Raw genomic sequence first — 22,909 nt, 5'->3', positions numbered from 1 at the left:
TCTTTTTTTTCCCCCACAGGCAGAGTTAGACAGTGAGAGAGACAAAGAGAAAGGTCTTCCTTCTGTTGGTTCACCCCCCAAGTGGCTGCTACAGCCAGCGGCTGCGCTGATCCAAAGCCAGGAGCCAGATCCAAGGACCTGGGCCATCCTCCACTGCACTCCCGGGCCACAGCAGAGAGCTGGACTGGAAGAGGAGCAACAGGACAGAATCCAGCACCCTGACCGGGACTAGAACCCGGGGTTCCAGCACTGCATGCAGAGGATTAGCCTAGTGAGCCGCGGCGCCAGCAATAGTAATAAATTCTAAAGCATTTAATTTTGATTATAGGGTGTGGAAATTAGTGATTTGGTAGAATCAGTAATAGAGTCACAATCATGCAGAAAGGGTATACATGAATAAAATCTTAAAGTTACATTTAAATCTAATATACAAAATTTCAGTAGCTTAAAGCAAGAAAAGATCATGCTGCCTAATATTTAATATCTTAGCTAACATACAAATCCTTGACCTAGGAAATTTTTATATATAATGTTTTATTTTGAGTACTATAAAAAATAAGAAAATAGACAATTCACTAACATGAATACCTGAAAGTGCACTTTAGTGCATAATTTTGCAAAACAATGTACATGGATGGAGTAACACAACTTGGAGAAATGTAAACAACTTTATGATTTCAAAATGAAAATGCTGGCTAGTTTGAGCAAATGTTTTCAGGACTATCATGGCATGCGTTTTGCTATTGGGAGAAGTGAAGCAATGTTAGTGACAAAACAGTGTACAGGAATATGTGGAAAACAGACCTTCACATATAACGTTACACAAGATAATAAAGTCAATATAAGTTAAATCAAGAATATTTTAAGTACCTTGGCAGAATACATTTGAGAAATAACACTGATTTAAATAAACTGACTTTTGAAAATTTCCAAAATCAAAGTTTAAAAGTGGAGTTCCAACAGAGTTCACAAAACAATAAAACATATGACCTACAAAGGAGAGTGATGACACTGATGATAGATGATTCCACGCAATTTTCAGCACGAACATTATGAAAAAACTGTTAGAATTTACAGAAAGTTGATTACATTAGAAAGATAACATAAACCAAGTGGGCCATAGGCAACTTGTGCTGAGACTGGCACAAGCTACACTACCAATGGAAAAAATCCTAAGGTGATAGGAATAAAGTCAAAATTAGAATAAACATCATAGTAATGTGTACAGTTTATGATATACACTATATATTGACTGCTGGATATAGAAATGATCAATTTGTTAGTAAAAGAAAAAAGTAAAATCACAAGTATATTTTTGTTCATAAAAATAGCCCAAATTTACCATTTAAAAGAATACAGAAAACCTGGAGGAACTTAAATCAGGAAACTTAGAGTGTTTGATACAATACTCTTATTTTAATTTTATTTATTTATTTTTTTGACAGGCAGAGTTAGACAGTGAGAGAGAGAGAGACAGAGAGAAAGGTCTTCCTTCCATTGGTTCACCCCCCCAAATGGCCACTACGGCTGGCATGCTGCGCCGATCCGAAGCCAGGAGCCAGGTGCTTCCTCCTGGTCTGCCATGCGGGTGCAGGGCCCAAGCACTTGGGCCATACTCCACTGCCTTCCCAGGCCATAGCAGAGAGCTGGACTGGAAGAGGAGCAACCAGGACAGAATCCGGCGCCCCAACCAGGACTAGAACCCGGGGTGCCAGTGCCACCGGTAGAGGATTAGCCAAGTGAGCTGTGGCGCTGACCGATACAACACTCTTGACTCTAACATCCAACGTGTCTCAATTTACTGTGTGGAAAATTCCAAAACCCAGTGGTTACTTTAAAGCCTCATTAAAAAAAAAATTAGAAAAACATGTGACATTGAAATCACAAAACTGTCCAGTGTCCCAGCACAGTTCTGAGAAACCATGGTTCTGAAGACCATGTACAGGAGGACGTTACTAGGGTATATTACTGAAGTTTGAGCAATTTCATGATGTCATAATGAAAATGCTGGCCAGAATGACAGCATGCTTGTAGGGCTGGTATTAACTCACACTTTGATATTAAGGATATATACAACTGAGAGGAATAAAATGAAAGAAAATAAATGGTCAAATGGGATGCACTCAGCAATGAAAAATCCCTTGAATAAGAGAGTTATAGTATAGGACCAGTATTTGAGTGAGAAAATACTGGTACAGAGATATGGTATAGAGAATTATAATTGGAGAATTTTAAAAATCTAACAAAATATTTCAATTCTGTGAAAATCAGGAAAACATGTACAATATATTAATATTTAATGCAATATATAATATTATATATATATATATCATCTGGAAATGAGCATTATGATAGTAGGGCCTAGTAGCTTCTGAAAAGTTGTGAATGGGAAAGTTGCAGGGACAACTTCCAGAATAAACAAGTAGTTGATGACTTCAAAATGAAAGCACAAGTCAGAATGGGCCCAAGTTCCCTGTGCTGGAGATGGCATAAGACAAGTTATTGATGCTATACACAGAATATAACTCAAACACAAACTAAAATATAAAAAATAATTCAAGGCCGGCGCCGCGGCTCAATAGGCTAATCCTCCGCCTAGCGGCGCCGGCACACCAGGTTCTAGTCCCGGTCGGGGCACCGGATTCTGTCCCGGTTGCCCCTCTTCCAGGCCAGCTCTCTGCTGTGGCCCGGGAGTGCAGCGGAGGATGGCCCAGGTGCTTGGGCCCTGCACCCCATGGGAAACCAGGATAAGTACCTGGCTCCTGCCATCGGATCAGCGTGGTGCGCTGGCCGCAGCGTGCCAGCCGTGGCGGCCATTGGAGGGTGAACCAACGGCAAAGGAAGACCTTTCTCTCTGTCTCTCTCTCTCACTATCCATTCTGCCTGCCCAAAAAAAAAAAAATAATAATAATTCAAATATAATGTTATACATTATACTCTGATTGCTGAGAGAAGCATTGGGAAAAGTGCATGGAAAAGTCATAGAACTTCAAGCAGATAATGGGATTATTTTTGAAAAACATCACTAAAATTTCATTTATTAAATACTAAAAAAAGTAGGAACATAAGTTGAAAACAATTCTTATTACTTAATAAAACAATTTAAATATACAAGTATTTCAATCTAGCTTATTGAAAACTTAAATACCAATTTTCAATTTGGCGGCTTGAAAAACAAAACATAAAGAATATATTTTCTTAAAAGTATGAATAAATCTGGTATCTAAAGTAAACCAGGATCCATCCAGAGATGATTAGTAAGAGGAATCAGGAGACTGGGTGAAAATAGAGACTGATCTTAATCCAAAAATATGTTCAAAACCCTCTCTCCCCTGTTAGGAGAAGTTTGGACTACTAACACAGACTCTGAGAAGGGGGGAGAATGTTAGGTGGGATTAAAAATTATTAAAAATCTGTCAGCTGACATTGGCAGTTTTAGTTTATGTTAAATTTTACTGTTCTATAAAATAATCAACTCAGCCCAAAAATTTTACTCTGTGGTTTTGTAACTCTGGTTAGTCATCCACACTTAATTGACGACATTTGTCTTTAATCAAAGTGAATTGCAGTGAATCTGATGAAATGTATTAAAATATTAGAAATTTTCAGAACTTATATTGTTTCTAGTAAAAGAGCAATATAAACTTTCCCATTGTCAAATTTGAAAATTTGTTCAAATCAAAAATCATTTTTAACATATCAGTGGAATACATGCCCAGAAATGATAGGTAAAGTTGCAGAGAATGGCTAAAATAGCCTCATCAGTTTCCACCATCCTCCTAATCCCTTCCCCTAGGGCCATATACCTTCAGTTCTACCACTTTTATCTATTTCTGATATTTAAAATATCTTAATGCACTTATTTTCAATCAACAAGTATTGTGATTTTACTCTATTTTTTTAAAAGAGCTTAATTGAGGTACCATGTGCTATTTTGATCCATGTTATCTTGGAATATTTAAAAGCTTTAAAATGTGTATGATTTTTATATGACCTTTTTTGATTTGATCTAATTACAACATGGGCAAAAACACAGGGTATCTTGATATTGTGAAAGCCTACTTTAAGGTGTAGCATGAAGAATTTTGCAAAGATTCGAGGAGTGCTGGAGCAGAGTGAGAAAGTTATTGAATTCTTCAAGTGCTCTATATTTTATATGTCTGTACAAATATTTGAATTTTTTAATTAGATTTTGAGTTTTTCTGTCTAACTGCATATCAATAGAGAGCTGAACTATTGAAGTAACACCTTGACAATATCAAGACTATACTTGGAATTGTTAGGACTGTAACTGGTATTGTCAAGATTATAATTGATATTAGTTTTGCATAGGCCTTAGGTTAGGTTGACCCCAGTAACCATGTATTCTCCTTCCCGTATTTATGATTTTTGACTTTATAAACTCTGCTTCTTTGGGCTTCGGGGTCAAGAGGTCTTTGGGACATGAGCCTACTCTTGGCCGCTGGCAATAAAGAACTCCAAAATTTATCAGTGTGTGGTGCTCCTCTCTCATCACTTGCTCAGGCACAACACTATGGTTTCATATTTACTCATTTCTTTAAGTTGTTATCCTTTTTGATTTACTTATTTTCAGGCGATTTTGTGCATAAGGTTCAGATCATCATATTTTCCTAGTGACTAAAAGTTTCATCATTATTTTCCCTAAAAACATTTTTGTTTCCTTAATGTCTATTTTGTCTGATACAGTGAGTGTGATTTTCTTCTGTTTAAAGTTTTCCTGAAGTAGGTTTTCCACCTTTCATTTTAACATTTTTATAACCTTGACTTTTTTTGCTTTGTATTTTGGTGGTTCTCTTAAAAACTGCCAATATGCTGAGTTTTGTTTATAATATCCTTCCTGATAATTGTTTAAAAGACATATATATATAAGTATATATATATATATATATATATATATTATTTGACAGGTAGAGTTATAGACAGTGAGAGAGAGACAGAGAGAAAGGTCTTCCTTCCGTTGGCTCATTCCCCCAATGGCCACTTCAGCCAGCGCTGCGCCGATCCGAAGCCAGGAGCCAGTGCTTCCTCCTGGTCTCCCATGTGGGTGCAGGATCCAAGCACTTGGGCCATCCTCCGCTGCCCTCCCAGGCCACAGCAGAGAGCTGGACTGGAGGAAGAGCAACCGGGACTAGTATCCAGCCCCTCAACTGGGACTAGAACCTGGTGTGCCAGCACCGCAGGCGGAGGATTAGCCAAGTGAGCCACGGCGCCAGCCCTTACATATTTGAAAGCAAAGTTACAGAAAGAGAGAGAGAGAGAGAGAATTTTCCAGCTGGTGGCTCACTTCTTCCCAGATGGCCTCAACAGCTGGAATTGGGCCAGTTCAAAGCCAGGAGCCAAGTTTCATGCAGACCTCCCAGGTGGATATCAGGAGAGCAGAAGCCCAAATATTTAGGCCATCCTCTACTGCTTTTCCTAGGTCATTAACAGGGGGCTGGGTTAGAAGTGGAGCAGCCAGAACATGAACCAGTGCCCACATAGAGTTCTGGTGTCACAGCACCAACGTTACCTGCTGCACTGCAACGCTGGCCCAAATTTTACTAATTTCAGACAATTTTCCCTATTTATGTTTACTGTGATCATTAATACATTTAGGTTTATCTCCACATAATTATTCAGAATTTTATTTTTTCTTATTCCATGACCTTTTTTTAATCGATTGTAATTTTTTAGCATTATTTTGTTATTTGTTTTATGGAGTTTTCATCTCTTCTCTTTTGGAGATTCATGCATGCTATTTTTATTATACTAGTCATTATCTTTGCATATTTCCCAGGGATATTTTTCTTCTCTTTTTAAGATTTATTTTATTTGTTTGAAAGAGAGAGTTACAGAGAGAGGCAGAGACAAAGAGAGAGGTCTTCTGTCCGCTGGTTAACTCCCTTAATGGCCTTAACAGCCGGAGCTGCGCCGACCCAAAGCCAGGAGCCAGGAGCTTCTTCTGGGTCTCCCATGTGCGTCCAAGAGGCCCAAGAACTTGGGCTATCTTTTACTGCTTTCCCAGGCTATAGCAGAGAACTAGATCCGAAGAGGAGCAGCCGGGACTAGAACCGGTGCTCATATGGGATGCTGGCTCTTCAGGTCAGGGCTTTTTTTTTCTTAATAAATTGTAAGCTTAAATTATTTTTACCTCTTTTCTCAAGATTGAAGGGAATATTAGAATAATTTAACTATAATCATTTCTCTCCTGAATTACAGCTGTTTTTATTCAGAACCTTAGTCCTTTCTTATCTCCACCCCACAAATCAGACATTTATGTTTACTATTTTAAACAGATGATTAGATGCACATGTGCATTTCTTTATATATTCACATATTGTTTAATATATAATATATGGGGTTTTTTTGGTAATCTGATAAGGTTTTTTTTAACTTTTATTTAATGAATATAAATTTCCAAAGTACAGCTTATGGATTACAATGGCTTCCCCCCCACCATAACTTCCCTCCCACCCGCAACCCTCCCCTTTCCCTCTCCCTTCCCCCTTCCATTCAAATCAAGATTCATTTTCAATTCTCTTTATATACAGAAGATCAGTTTAGCATATATTCAGTAAAGATTTCAACAGTTTGCACCCACATAGAAACACAAAGTGAAAAATACTGTATGAGTATTAGTTATAGCATTAAATCACAATGTACAGCACATTAAGGACAAAGATCCTACATGAGGAGTAAGTGCACAGTGACTCCTGTTGTTGACTTAACAAATTGACACGCTTGTTTATGGCATCAGTAATCACCCTAGGCTCTTGTCATGAGCTGCCAAGGCTATGGAAGCCTTTTGCGTTCACCAACTCTGATCATATTTAGACAAGGTCGTAGTCAAAGTGGAAGTTTTCTCCTCCCTTCAGAGAAAGGTACCTCCTTCATAATATATGTTATTTGTTTATATATTGTTTAATATGTATTTAATATATTATTTATTTACATATTATTTAATATGTAAGTATATAAATATGCAAATAACAAATAATGAATGATATATAATATAAAGAATGTGTTAAAATATTATCATTTTAAATAAATGATTAGATGTACACTGTATTTGCTCACTATTCTTTTTTTCATCTCACTCTTCTTAAACTATGCCCCTTCCTCTTGAGCAGCATGAACTACCCCACCCTTAATAAACATCTCTTGGTGAATTAACTCTTTGTTTATGTACATGTGAATGTTTTCATTTTTTCAAGCCTGAAAGCTAATCTGTCCAGATATCTGTAGGTTTATAGTGACTGTCTTCAATATTTCAAAGATGTTTTTCAATGCTCTCTGGTTTCACTTACTGAAAAATTTTCTGTTAGTCCAATTATTCACTTTTCAATCATCTATCATTTTCTATGGAAGTTTTATAATTTTATCTATTTTCTATTAAGAAGTTATGCTTTGATTGTTAGGTGTAGATTTCTTGTCACTTATTGTGCTTGGCACACATATACATTAGAAACATTATTTCTTGCACTGGGACGATTAGGAAAATCACAGTCATATTTTCAAATAACATGTCTCCAACATTCTTCTGGGGTTGAGATATGTGTTAGATTTTCTCATTCTGTACTTCATATCTCTTAACAACAAAATTATGATTGGGAAATATGGGCGATATTCTTTGAGGTAAATACAGGATAAAAAACTATAAATATGATACTTTCCTGAATTGCACATTTATTCAGATCTCATAAGGTTTCATAATCTGTATCTAAACAGCTACCTTCTAAACTTCACATTATAGCCTGTGATTTTCTGAATCCATAAACCAAAAACTTTGTAAGGCTTGACTCCACTGAACAGCAGTCAAGAAAATGTTCCTGAATAGCTTATGTCTGAAGTTCAGTTGATATCCACATACTTCTTATCTTTCTTGATAGTTGAAAGTGGCCAACAAGATATTTAGAATGAAGGTGAAGTGCAAACAATGGGAGCTTCAATTATTTGTGTGCTCATTAGTTACTATGGAGTAATTATTGATTCCTGAGGCCAAATCAGAAAATTTCAAACCAAATACGAACTCAATGTGCTTTATTATAGACATCCAGATTGTAAATAAGAAACAACTCCCCATTCACATAACTGTTAATTTCATCATCTCCTCCATTTTAGTAAGAAGAAAATTATATAACATTGAAATAACAGCTAATTTGCCCTGGATTCATGAGGCATGACTTCATGAATAAACAAAGTATAAATTGATGAATAAAAAAGAACAGGTTAATTTGTAAAAGAAAATTAAAAGATTAATTGTCTTTAAATATAAAAGGACATTATGTAAGTGCCATACATTTTATGTTAAGGAAATTTAAATAGCGATATCATTGTTGATTCCTAGTCCTTGTTGATGATTTGTAGTGTTTATTTGGTCATTTGGAATTTTCAGATGTTTGTATTCTTCAGGATTCCCAGATTTTCAACATGTTAAACATATAGGAGTTTTAGTGGCACCCAAATAAGTTCTATCAGCTATTCCAGTGTTACTCCAAACAAGTAAAATCTCTATGGATTTCAAGGAAATCAATCAATGCTGTATCCCACCCAGTTTCTCTCTATTTCCTATCGAGAAATTCTAGAGCACAGCTGCTAAGGGTGTTTTAACTTAAATTCCACAGATGCAATACTTTTAAACATTAAAAAATATTTATTCTCCTCACATTCTATATCTCCTGGGTATCCTTTTCCAGAATGATTTAATTTCAGTTGAAAAATCTGTCAAGTCCTTTCACAATTACACTTGGGCACTCTTTGGTACAACCATATAGATTCACAGATGGATTGCTCTACTGTGTCAGTCTGACTGTGGCATACATGTGGTCTTGTGATAGAACTTTTAACAACTTCAGTTTTCAAAATCTTTAACTGTTAACTTCTTCACCAATATTCCAGCTTTCTCTTAAGTTAACTTTCAGCTAATGAACATAGAAACTTGGTTCTGTTTCCTGAACTACATACAATATATTTTTCATTTTATCAATTACATGTTCTCATCATTTGCACTCCCTTGTGAATTGCAGGAGCACATTTCAGAGAATGTGCCAGTCAACTTTTCTTGTCACTTCCTTTTTGTTGTTATATTCACCTGTGCTTCCACTGCAAGTATTACTCTTTTATAAGTAGGACCTTGATTATGCATTACTTGTTGCTTAACTGATAGTGGTTTTTAAAATCAGAACAATATTAAAAAACATAAATATAGCAACCATCTTGTGAACTAATAAGCAACATAATGTGCTGAGAATTTCATTGGTAATGCAAGTATTTGGGTACACATAGTTTTACACTGGTTAAATTTTATAGGGTTAATTTTGTACGTATAGGTTTTTCAAAGTCACAGTTTTACATAGGGATATGTTCAGTTCTGTGGGAAAATCTTTATCCCTAAGAAGTTTATAATTGGGATTCATTTCCAATTACTCAAAATAAAACTAAAATAAAATATATTAATTTTATTTTAATAAACTCTGGAAGATTAGAAATATGTCCTCCTTGTGAAACAGCACTGTTGCTCCCATTTCAGCTACTTTGTTAAATCAAATCTTGAATTATTTGGGTACAATGTGCTTGAACGGTGCTGCAAGTAAAGCTTGAGCCATCCATGCAAGTCCTCCTTGACACAGAAACTGTAATAACCTTTATATGTAACAATGATCAGTTATGTCGATTAAACTTCTGATTAAGAGACCTACCATTTCTCTTACAGGATTATAGTTCATTGTTTCATGATTTTAAGACAAATTAAAATGTCTGTAGCTTTTGAAAAAGTGTCACTTTTTTCATGTTTGTGTGACAATAGAAGTACAAATCAGATTTGGTGATGTCTTCTACAGTCTTTGACTCCAACATCTGTTATCTTAGTAAAGGTGCCTTAGATCAGTCCCAAGGAGCTCACATTTCTTTTGTACTCTCTGTGTATCTTTCTCAAATTGAATTGAGATTAATCATTACTATCAGAGAGAACAATCCAGAAAAAGAGAAACACATAGTGAATACCCATAGATGCTGGTATTTTGCAAGATAAAGTAAGTAATGATTCAGATATATAAAGAGAAATTACCTCAGGGATAAATAGCTGGAAATATTAGAAACAAAATACTTCTAAGGAAAGTGTGTTCATTATTTTAGTAATTAAATACCTGCTGAATATTACTGTGCAAAAGATACTGTCTCTGATGAGGTAAAGACAGCTCCATGAAGGAGTCTTGCAGGAAAATGCAGCAGCTACACACTTCAGGGCACAGTAATGTAAACTGCTGAGGAGCATTGAAGAGGGAGAAGAATCACTTCTAGTGTGTGTTGACAGTGGAAAGAGCTTGGTGGAAGGCTTAGGTGAGCCACTTTGGATTTAATGCAAGGACAGAAAGAAAGTGAAAGGGACATGAGCAAAGACACAAAGGAATGAATGAAAACATCCAGGGAGTAAAACATCAAATGGAAGATCTCTTTGTTCCTGTCTCTCATTTTGCCTTTCAAATAATTAACTTTTATTTTTAAAAAATCCTGTTAGGTCCTTATAGGAATTAGTTTAACATGCAGTAACAAATCCTGGCTTTGTGCTAGGAAATCTTTAAAAGATATGATTTTTGTATCAACTCATGTTCTTAATCAAAATAATGCTCTTTGTTGGGAAAAAATGAGCAACAATAAATATTATACCAAAATTCATTATTTTGTTAATAATTTTTGTTCTCTTTAATAGTTAAATGTTCAATATTCATTAATAAAAATAATTGCAATCATTTAACTTGAAATCATTTTAATTTTGTCATATTTAGTCTCATATTACATGTATTTAATAGATAAGAATAGAAAAATAGAAAAGTTTTTATAAGAGTTTCCCCTCTGTGGGCTCACTACAGAACAGACAAGGATGGGATGACTTAGTGCTCCCAAGCAGACAGGCCCATGCCCTAGCAGACTCTCTTGAATCAATGGTCAAACATTTCATCTAGGAACCTCTATGGGGTTAAAGCTGCAAAAGCTGCTTTTAACAGGAAGGTAACTAGCTTCTAGTAAAGAATATAGGTATGAATGTCTACCCTAAAAGGCATTTAATTTGTTCCTTTAATAATGAGGTTCTTGGGGCTGGTATTGTGGTATAGCGGGTAAACAGCCTCGTGAGATACAGGCATCCCACCTGGGCATAGGTTCATGTCCTAGCTGTCCCATTTCTGATCCAGCTCCCTGCTAATGGCCTTGGAAAAGCAGCGCAAGATGGCTCAAGTACTTGGGCCCCTGCCACCCATGTGGGAGACCCAGAAGAAGCTCCTGGATTCTGGCTTCAGCCTAGCCCAGCCCTGGCCATTGCAGCCATCTGGTGAGTGAAACGGCAGGTACAAGATCTCTCTCTCTCTCTGACTCTAACTTTCAAATGAATTGTTTTAAATGAGGTTCTCTTTCAGCCATATCCACAGATCAGAGAAGGAGCTAAAAGTAAAGGGACAGACCTGTGAAGATATAGGACTTGCTTCTTTGATACAAGATGATAACACTATGTATAAGATGTTATTTTGTATTATTAGTCAAATAATGACATTAGGGAACACTCAGGATATTCCATTTTCTCCTGCTGCCATGTTTAGCTCTTCTGTATTATCTGACTCTGTATCTCACTCAATCCTCCACTCCAGTGCTGACAAAAATCTCCATCTCTGTTGCATGTGGACTTTTTATTTTAAACATTGTCCCATAGCTTCCTTGTAGTCTATCACAATAAGACTATACTTCTTTAAATGTGTATAGTTGTTTTATAAAATGTATGTCATTAAATTCTTACACTACTCAATTATCTGTTTATTTTTTTTCAGTTTTGCAGACATCAGAATATCATATTTTCGCAACAAATGACCATCTCCTCTACTAGACTAGAAGTGTTGAAGACAAGATCTGTCTCTTATCTGTCTTTATTTGGCTGGCACTGAGCACAGTGCTGGGCACACAAGAGGATTCAGGATTTGCCCAACAGTGATTGTCCCATGTTAAAACCCAAACTCCGGGGAGGCACCATGGCACAGTAGGTTAATCCTCCACCTGCAGTGCCAGCATCCCATATGGGTGCCGGTTCTAGTCCCAGGAGCTCCTCTTCCAATCCAGCTCTCTGCTGTGGCCTGGTAAAGCAGCAGAAGGTGGCCCAAGTGCTTGAGCCCCTGCATGTGCATGGGAGACTGGGAAGAAGCACCTGGCGCTTCGCTTTGGATCAGCACAGCTCTGGCCATTGTAGCCATTTGGGGAGTGAACGAATGGAAGGAAGACCTTTCTCTCTGTCTGTCTCTCCCTCTCACTATCTGTAACTCTACCTCTCAAATAAATAAATAAAATATTTAAAAAAAAAATAACTTCAAAGAGATGACCTTAGGAATCGAGAATTTCAGAAGTGATTAAGTTATGAGGGCAGAACCCTCATGAATAGCATCAATGTCCTTAGCAAAGAGGCCCTAGAGCTTTTGTTTACCCCTCTACCATGTAATGGCAAGAACGTCATCTATGAATCAGAAAGCGGGCCCTCAGCAGACACTGAATCTATAGGCATCTTAATCAGAACTTCACTGCTGCGACATCAATTCCCATGTTTAAGCTGCCCAGTCTGTGGTATATTGTTATGGCAGCCTGAACATACTCGATCACCAGCTCTAATCAAGCCTACGCTCCACCTCTGTGCTCCCCTGCACTAGTGACCAAAACATTTAAGACTCTGAAAATGATGATATTGAAACAGTTTCTCTATTACCAGTTTAATGTGTTTATCTAATACCAGTTTTATTTAGGACATAAGCACAAATTACAAATATTTTTCAAAAGAGTCAATGCCTTTTAAAAGCTATGTAATTGGGCGGTGTTGTGGTGCAGCCGGTTAAAGCCCTGGCCTGAAGCACCGGCATCTGGGCACCAGTTCTAGTCCAAGCTGCTCCACTTCCGATCCAGCTCTCTGCTGTAGCCTGGGAAAGCAGTAGAAGATGGCCCAAGTGCTTGGGCCCCTGCACCCACATGGGAGACCTAGAGGAAGCTCCTGGCTCCTGGCTTCAGATCGGCACAGCTCCTGCCCGTTTCAGCTATCTGGGGAGTGAACCAGCAGATGGAAGACCTCTCTCTCTCTCTCTCTCTACCTCTCTCAGTAACTTTGTCTTTCAAATAAATAAAATAAATCTTTAAAAAAGAATACCCTTTTAAATAAAAAGTTATGTAATTGAGGATTACGAGTAATCACATAATATAGCTGAAATTCCTGTAACAAAGAGTACTGGTGAGGTTTAGACATAAAATCACTTTATATAACACATATATGGCCACATCCAATTTTAACATATTAAAATGGTATAATTTCTGAATATTTATGATGTAATCATTAATGTTTTATCTTCATTTCTGAATCATTTTATTCAGATTCTATATATCAGCTTTGTCTCCCTTACCTATTAAACATTCTATCATGTGGTAAATTAACAAACTAATGCTGATAGTTACATATTTTAACATTTTTTCTTTTTTCTTACATATTTTAACATTTAAAAAGATCTTAGAAATCACCTCACCTACCCAACTTCATTTTAAAGGATGAAGAAACAGATGCAGAGAAGTTTTAGTATTTAGTTACTACAAGTTTTGTCTGTGATCAAAGTTAGATATAGCTTTTGTGAGAATTAAAACATATAATTTGAAAATTGCCCATTAAGAAAAGAAATGGAAAATCAAGTAAAAAATTTAAGACTGGCTTTGAATGTGAAGAGAAATCTAGAAAAAGCAAATACTGTGAATATGGCTACTATAAAATCCAGAAAATAGCATTATTATTATGAAACTGTCTCATGGATATCTGCAATACTTTTTTCTTTATATTAACTACATATTTCTTAATCGTCTCTTCATGTTACAATTGAGTAAAGCCATTTTCTAAATAAAATATAGAAAGATAATCAGATTCTCCTATAATAACGTTGGTGGGAATTTGGCTTTTATTATTGATGATTTAGTTTCTTTCAGCTTCATATTAATTATTGGTGTTGCCACACCTGTAACTCGCACACCATTTTGTTCCCTGTTCAGCCCATGAAAGCCTTTGGGAAACCTCTTTCTTTGATCTACCTGAACAAAGAAACTTCCCAACCCACCCATCAACCTTAAACTGACTATGAGCCTGTGTTACTGTGGTATTCCAAGCAGGGAGCAAAGCAGACTGTCTCAGATCCTTCTCTCGGAATCCATGATGGCATCTGTATTCCAGGGCACAGGGCAGTTTGGAAATAATCCTGGCTGCCCACCACCACGGTCTCAATCCAAGGATCAGAATATCAAGGGGATCTAAGCTTAGTAGGTGACTGACACTGTGCCACCTGAGAAGAGCATGGTGAGACTTGTAAGGAGCCAAAGGCAAGTGACAAGCCTAGAGGTTAACCTTCATTAATTTTAAAGATTCATTTATTTATTTGAAAGGCAGACGGGGTTGGGGGGGGGGGGGTTGTTGGGGAGAGATCTTCCATCCAACAGTTCACTACCCAAATAGCTACAATGGCCAAGGCTGGACCAGGCTGAAGCCAGGAGCCAGGAGCTTTATCTTGGTCCCACATGGGTGGCAGTGTCCAAGTACTTGGGAAATCTTCCAAGGCCCGTTAGCAGGGAGCTGGATCACAAGTGGAGCAGCCAGGATTTTAACTGGTGTCCACATGGGATGTTGGTGTCATGGGTGACAGCTTAACACACTGCACTACAATGCTGGCCATAACCTTTTTGAATTTACATCCATCTGTACCTGCCTACAGCAGTTCTTTTACCAGAAACCATACATTGTTTTCATTTTCCTAACTGATCTGATAAATATTCAGGTAAAATTAATGACAGCAAATACTGCCTAAGTTGTTTGTACCCCCTGTTTATAGCAGCTCAATTCACAGTAGTTAAGGTTTGGAATCAACCCAGATGTCCATTAGCTGATGACTGGATAAAGAAGATGCTTTTATATGTACTATGGAATACTATTCAGCCATAAGAAAGAAAGAAATCCTGTCTTTTGCATCAAAATGGATACAACTAGAGACCATTACACTTAGTGAAATAAGCCAGTTCCAAAAACACAAACATATGCTTTCTCTGATATGCAGTAGTTAATATAAAATACAAAAGAGTATAAGAGTGAAACTGACAAAGTATGATGTTATTATTGTTTATAGCTCTTGCCTACGTTCCTGTGGAACAGTGGTCTTTCTCTTTATTGCATGGTCTTTGAGCAGCACTTAATGCCATCAATTGGTTCACCCCCCCCCAAAGTGTTTAAAACTACTAAAAAGTATTAATCATGATCAATTTTTCTGACTAGAAATAAATAATTGGTAGGACTGCCTTCAAAACATAATCTGCCTGGAATGTATATGTAAAAGAAAAATGGGTGGGGATAGACAGGAAATAAACATGTCCAGAGAACTGTCATCCAAAAACAATAGTTTTGAAGTAAACACTCAAGGCATTGACATTTGCCATGTCACCTGCTCCAGCATGACTATAGATAATGAAAAACAAAGTAGATGTGCTCCAGTTAGTAACAAAGTCCTCCCTTCCAAACAACGGAGGTAAAACAGCCATTCCCGAGCTAGCAATCACATAGTTTATTTTTCTAAATAATACATATTTTCAAAGTAGAACTGTAGAATTAGACTTAAATAGAATGAATTTGTTTAAAAATCCCAAAGGTGGGGCCGGCACTGTGGCATAATGGAAAAAGCCTCCTCCTGAAGTGCCAGCATCCCATATGGGTGACAGTTCAAGTCCCGGCTGCTCCACTTCTAATCCAGCTCCCTGCTAATGTGCTTGGGAAAGTAGTGGAAGATGGCAAATACTTGTGCCCTTGCACCTATGTGAAGAAGCTGTTGGCTCCTGGCTTCAGTCTGACCCAGCTCTGGTCATTGCAGCCATTTTGGGAGTGAACCAGTGGATGGAAAATTGATCTCTCTCTCTCCTTCTCACTCTCTCTCTCTTTCTGCCTCTCAAATAAATACATCTTTAAAAAATTCTCAAATCCAATAACAGATTTCAATATTTACATTAATTTCAACCTATCAATTAGCTTATCTGACTACCTGATTGCAAAGCCTTATATGTCTGAGGTCTGTCCCTTTACATGAGTAGTAAGCAAGGCATTCACTGCCTTATTGCATTGCCACAGTGAGAGGGCAGTACCAAAGAGAATGCCCCACAATAAAGCACTTTAGGGTGATCGCTGATAGATAACATGGGTGAGTGCAGTACTGACAGAAGCTTCCCACTGGGTGAATGGAAGACTTCAGTGAGAGGCATCCAGAGTTCTAGAGGGAGGGGATACCTTGGTTCTCTTCACATTGCTAAGACCGAAGGGCCCAGGACCACTCAACAGTCCAGGGAGCAGCAAAGAAAGAACAGAACTGCATAATTCTTCCAAGAAGTAACTAGAAATCTTTAAAAGTTAACCAGATGAAAGTAAAAAATGCATTGAAAACATATGTATATGAACATGGTCTCATTAAACAGAATTATGAAAAGACGAATTTCTTGTATAAACTACTCAAAACTAGAACAACTTCAGGTTAAACAGTGTCGATAATCCGATCTTTTTAACACAGCAGAATTCTGAGTCTTGAAACAAGTGCTAAGTGGGAAGCTAAGCGTTTATATGTATGTATATATAAAACTATACATTATGGGGGCCGACACTGTAGCATAGCAGGTAAAGCCACTGCCTGAAGTGCCAGCATCCCATATGGTTGCCGGTCCAATTCCCAGCTGCTCCACTTCTGATCCAGCTATCTTCTATGGCCTGGGAAAGCGATAGAAGATGGCCCAAGTCCTTTGGCCCCTGCACCCATGTGGGAGACCCAGAAGAAGCTCCAGGCTCCTGGCTTCAGATCGGCGCAGCTCCAGCCATTGCAGCCAACTGGGGAGTGAACCAGCAGATGGAAGACCTCTATCTCTCTCGCTGCCTCTCCTCCTCTCTATGTAACTCTGACTTTCAAATAAACAAATAAATCTTTTAAAAAAAAAACTATACATTATGACTTAATTTCCTATAAATATAAAACTTTCCACAGAATTACTCAACAAATTAATAGAGGTTAATAGCAAATATTAATATGATTAGACAATGCTTTACAACAATTAAATTCTTGATATTTAGCCTCCTTTTAAAGGAAACACAAAGAGTGTGAATATGGCTTAAGTGAGGACTATTCAAAGTTTGTGCACTGCATTATATATACTGTACTTTAAAACACAGATCCATAGCAGGCCTCCTACAGGAAGTCAAACACGGAATTTGAGTCTTCAATTTAATGCTCTTCAGTGCTTAAGACCTTGCCATAGGAGACCCTTGAAAATTCTATCTATATTACAAATACAACAGACTATAAAATCTTCATTATATGTAACATAACCATTGGTACATCCCACATTTATAAATATAACCTGTGTTTGCTTTTTTACAGGATACATTAATAAAAGAATGTCAGTCTATGACCAACATATAGAAAAAAAATTTTGTTTTGAAGTGTGTAATTCCAATTAAATATGAGTGGAAACAACAAACAACTGACTCATAGTTAAAGGCTTAGACTAGATAAAAAACCTCTTGCGTGGTAACAGTGGTACAGAGCATCCTTCTTCCTAATACAAATAATTATATTAAGGTAGAATGTTTTTATAGATGTAAGCTTTTATTTAAAAAGCACACTTATTTATAGTCTCTTGTATATTTGTATAGTTTCTCACAATAACCAGCACAAAACATGACAAACAGTATATTTTAGGGTGATATAATCTTGTTGCCTACAAATATTTTATGAGTATTATGTCCTGAGCCCTATCAGCAATAATAAATCTGTTGATCCTGAAACTTCATAAATATATCTGGAAGACATGTGGAGGAAAGCAGGCTGAGACACCCGAAAATGAGCCACAGAAGGGCAGTTCCAGTTGTCGGATAGCTGAAGGGAACACCAGGGATGTCTCCAAGTGACTTTAGACTGCTGTCGCCAGATTGACTTGATGTCTGAGGATTTCCACGCTTTGTGTGTACTACAAAGATTTCTTTTTTTTGACTGGCAGAGTGGACAGTGAGAGAGAGAGACAGAGAGAAAGGTCTTCCTTTGCCGTTGGTTCACCCTCCAATGGCCGCCGCGGCCGGCGCGCTGCAGCTGGCGCACCGCGCTGATCCAATGGCAGGAGCCAGGTGCTTCTCCTGGTTTCCCATGGGGTGCAGGGCCCAAGGACTTGGGCCATCCTCCACTGCACTCCCTGGCCACAGCAGAGAGCTGGCCTGGAAGAGGGGCAACCAGGAAAGAATCTGGCGCCACAACTGGGACTAGAACCTGGTGTGCCGGCGCCGCTAGGCGGAGGATTAGCCTATTGAGCTGCGGCGCCAGCGAGTACTACAAAGATTTATTTGGCCACAATGGCCAGGTCAAAGCTAGAAGCCAAGAGTTTCATTTGGGTGTCCCATGGGTGTGCATGGGCCCAAAGACTTGGGCCATCCTCTGCTGCTCTCTCAGGCCACTAGTAGGGAGCTGGATTGGAAGTGGAGCAGCCAGGACTCTAACCAGCACCGACATGAGATTCCAATGTTTCAGGCAGTGACTTTACCTGCTATGCCACAGCACTGGCCCCCACAATAACCATCTTAATGATATCCATGTGAAGGACATAGGTGAAGTCACTTTTAATCAAGAGGGTGGAGAACAAAAGGGGATTGCTGAGGAGAAGATGGGCCAAGACACAGGGAAGGCTGGGGCAGAGAAGAATCACCCTGGAGAGGACTGTGCAGTGTTGTGGAGGGAGCTGCTTAACACAAAGGCTTTTCTCCTACAAGCATGATGCTGAGATGTTGACCCCCTCACTTGGTGGCATGAGTGACTGGCATAGCACAGGTGTTGGGACTCTAGGGTCCCCAAGAGAACCCTAGCCTATCCCATGCACTGGATCTGAACTTCCCAAAGAGCGGTTGGCATCTTTGGCAAGGAGGTGTAGCCTTATGGAACTTCCCCAAACTTCCCAAAACTGCCACTGTGCTCCCACACCTTTTACCACCACCACACCCACTCCTTTCCAACTGAGCCTCCTACTCATCCTACTCTTTGTTTTCTTAGGAAAACAATGTCCCGAAAAAGGAGGAATTCCCCCAGAAACTTAGGCCTCTAACATGGTTCCTCCACCCCTAACCCCTGGAATGCAGCCAGCAGAAGGAAGGCAATGGAGGGCACAGGACAGTTTGAGGCAAGAAGTCAATTTCAGCAGCTCCAATGAGCAAGAGGCACAGAACAACCCCTGACTGTGACTGTGAGTGTCCATGAGTCAGAGACAAGCAGCAAGAGTATAGAGGGCAATGGGACTGTGGCACCCATAGAGGGTAGAGAATTCCTGCTGTGTGTTACAAGTGAAGAAAGGAGAGGGATGACTTGCAAGAGCAGGGAGGAGGTGCACATTTTACACTGAGTATTTGGCCTTGAAAATTGGCTCCTGGTTTAAAGACAGACTTTGGGGAGCAGCATTGAAAATGCAACTCACTGTATACAAAGGGACCTGCAGAAGACTGTCAGTATCTTTTCCAGGAGAAACTCTGCAGGCCAGAAGGTGATGGTGTGGTTTATTCAAAGTCCTAAAAAAAGTAAAGAAGAAAATTACAAACCAAATTACTGTATTAAGTGATCATGTATTTCAAAATTGGTACATAGAAAAACCTTCCCAGAAAAGCAGGTAAAGGTGTTTATCACCACTCGCTAGTCCTGCCTTATATAAATACTAAAGAAAATTCTTCAAGTAAAAGGAAGAGAATGGTAACCAGTATAAGGAAATTATGTGAAAGTAGGAAGTTCATCAACAAATGTGCACACAGTGTCAAATTCAAACCACTAATATCGTAATGATATGGGTTGATCAATTACATTAGTATAAAGGTTAAAAGAAAAAACAATTAAAGACAACTATAAGCCGGCGCCGTGGCTCAATAGGCTAATCCTCCACCTTGCGGCGCCGGCACACCGGGTTCTAGTCCCGGTCGGGGCGCCGGATTTTGTCCCGGTTGCCCCTCTTCCAGGCCAGCTCTCTGCTATGGCCAGGGAGTGCAGTGGAGGATGGCCCAGGTGCTTGGGCCCTGCACCCAATGGGAGACCAGGAAAAGCACCTGGCTCCTGGCTCCTGCCATCGGATCAGCGCGGTGCGCCGGCTGCAGCGGCGGCCATTGGAGGGTGAACCAACGGCAAAGGAAGACCTTTCTCTCTCTGTCTCTCTCACTGTCCACTCTGCCTGTCAAAAAAATAAATAAATAAAAATAAAGACAACTATGGATGCCATATTTCCTGCATAATCTAAAAACACAAAATGTGACATCAAAATATAGATTGTTGGAAGACAAGGAGTAATATATATATTATATAATATATGTATATATTTATATTTATATATATTTAAAACCAAAATTAACGGTATCAACTTTTTATTTTTTTATTCTTCAATACATTTTTTAATTTTTTATTTAGTAAATATAAATTTCCAAAGTACAGTTTATGGATTACAATGGCTTCCCCCCTCCATAATTTCCCTCCCACTCACACCCCTCCCATCTCCCGCTCCCTCTCCCATTCCATTCACATCAAGATTCATTTTCAATTATCTTTAGATACAGAAGATCAGTTTAGCATATATTAAGTAAAGATTTCAACAGTTTGCACCCACACAGAAACACAAAGTGTAAAATACTGTTTCAGTACTAGTTATAGCATTACTTCACATTGGACAACACACTAAGGACAGATCCCACATGAGAAGTAAGTACACAGTGACTCCTATGGTTGACTTAACAATTTGACACTCTTGTTTATGGCGTCAGAAATCTCCCTAGGCTCTAGTCATGAGTGTCACGCCCCGTCTTCGTGGGGGAACGACACAGGACCCTGCGCTGTTCTTTTGTCTGCTCGGCCCTCCCCGGGTTTGCTGCTGGTTCTTCCCGGGTTGGCTGCCATCCCTTCCACCTCCGTGGAAGGGCGGTTCCCCCTGGCCACTTTCCCCACTTCCGCGGGGGAGCGGCACACCGCTGGCCGGCTCTCTCGGGGGCTGCACAGGTGTTCCTTCAGATAGATGTTCCCCTTAGATGTTCCTGGTGCATGTTGTCTCTCTCCTCCTTTATAGTCCTCTTCCGCCAATCCCAACTCTGCTACCCACACGCCAAGTACGCTGCTCTCCTCCAATCAGGAGCAGGTCCTACAGTTTATTGGTGGAACTGGAGGCAGCTGTGTAGAAGCTGTTTCTCCCTTCTCAGCGCCATATTGTGGGAGAGCAGATGCATAGAATAAGTCTTAATTCCAGTAACTTTGTCTAGTCAGAGTTGCTCCCAGTTGCTCCCCACAATGAGCTGCCAAGGCTATGGAAGCCTTTTGAGTTCGCCAACTTCAATCTTATTCTGACAAGGTCATAGTCAAAGTGGAACTTGTCATAGTCAAAGTGGAAGTTCTCTCCTCCCTTCAGAGAAAGGTACCTCCTTCTTTGATGGCCCCATTCTTTCCACTGGGATCTCACTTGCATAGATCTTCCATTTAGGTCTTCTTTTTTTTTTCCCAGGGTGTCTTGGCTTTCCATGCCTAAAATACTCTCATGTGCTCTTCAGCCATATCCTAATGCCTTAAGGGCTGATTCTGAGGCCAGAGTGCTGTTTAGGACATCTGCCATTCTATGAGTCTACTGTGTATCCCGCTTCCCATGATGGATCACTCTCTCCCTTTTTGATTCTTTCAGCTAGTATTAGTAGACACTAGACTTGTTTGTGTGATCCCTTTGACTCTTAGACCTATCAGTGTGATCAATTGTTAACTGAAATTGATCATTTGGACTAGTGAGATGGCATTGGTACATGCCACCTTGATGGGATTGTACTGGAATCTCCTGGCATGATTCTAACTCCACCATTTGGGGCAAGTCCGATTGAGCATGTCCCAAATTGTACATCTCCTCCTTCTCTTATTCCCACTCTTATATTTAACAGGGATCACTTTTCAGTTAAAATTTAAACACCTAAGAATAATTGTATGTTAATTACAGAGTTCAACCAATAGTACTAGAACAAAACAAAGATAAAGTACTAAAATGGATAAAGTATTACATTGTACATCAACAGTCAGGACAAGAGCTGATCAAGTCACTGTTTCTCATAGGGTCCATTTCACTTCAACAGGTTTCCCCTTTGGTGCTCAGTTAGTTGTCGCTGATCAGGGAGAACATATGATATTTGTCCCTTTGGGACTGGCTTATTTCACTCAGCATAATGTTTTCCAGATTCCTCCATCTTGTTGCAAATGACCAGATTTCGTTGTTTTTGACTGCTGTAAAGTATTCTACAGAGTACATGTCCCATAATTTCTTTATCCAGTCTACTGTTGATGGGCATTTGGGTTGGTTCCAGGTCTTAGCTATTGTGAATTGAGCTGCAATAAACATTAATGTGCAGACAGCTTTTTTGTTTGCCAATTTAATATCCTTTGGGTAAATCCCAAGGAGTGGGATGGCTGGGTTGAATGGTAAGGTTATATTCAGGTTTCTGAGGAATCTCCAGACTGACTTCCATAGTGGCTTAACCAATCTGCATTCCTAGCAACAGTGGGTTAGTGTCCCTTTTTCCCCACATCCTCGCCAGCATCTGTTGTTGGTAGATTTCTGAATGTGAGCCATTCTAACCGGGGTGAGGTGAAACCTCATTGTGGTTTTGATTTGCATTTCCCTAATTGCTAGTGACCTTGAACATTTTTTCATGTGTCTGTTGGCCATTTGGATTTCCTCTTTTGAAAAATGTCTATTGAGGTCCTTGGCCCATCTCTTAAGTGGGTTGTTTGTTTTGATGTTGGGTATCAACTTTTTAAAGGAATTATTATCTATTTGGAAGGCAGAGTGACATACACAGGGA

General features: G+C 39.0%; 1 long non-coding RNA gene across 2 annotated transcripts in view; it reads right to left on the bottom strand.

Moving 5' to 3' along the window:
- Window positions 1-22,909, bottom strand: part of LOC138843122 (uncharacterized) — a 46,638-nt gene that overhangs the window by 15,885 nt on the left and 7,844 nt on the right. For both annotated transcript variants that reach the window (XR_011382687.1, XR_011382686.1), the window contains exon 3: window positions 19,525-19,615. This is a non-coding gene — a long non-coding RNA (uncharacterized lncRNA). The remainder of the gene's footprint in view (window positions 1-19,524; window positions 19,616-22,909) is intronic.

Source organism: Oryctolagus cuniculus, chromosome 15, assembly GCF_964237555.1.
Source record: "Oryctolagus cuniculus chromosome 15, mOryCun1.1, whole genome shotgun sequence".
Taxonomy (NCBI): domain Eukaryota; kingdom Metazoa; phylum Chordata; class Mammalia; order Lagomorpha; family Leporidae; genus Oryctolagus; species Oryctolagus cuniculus.
This window is presented reverse-complemented; position numbering and strand designations above follow the sequence as displayed.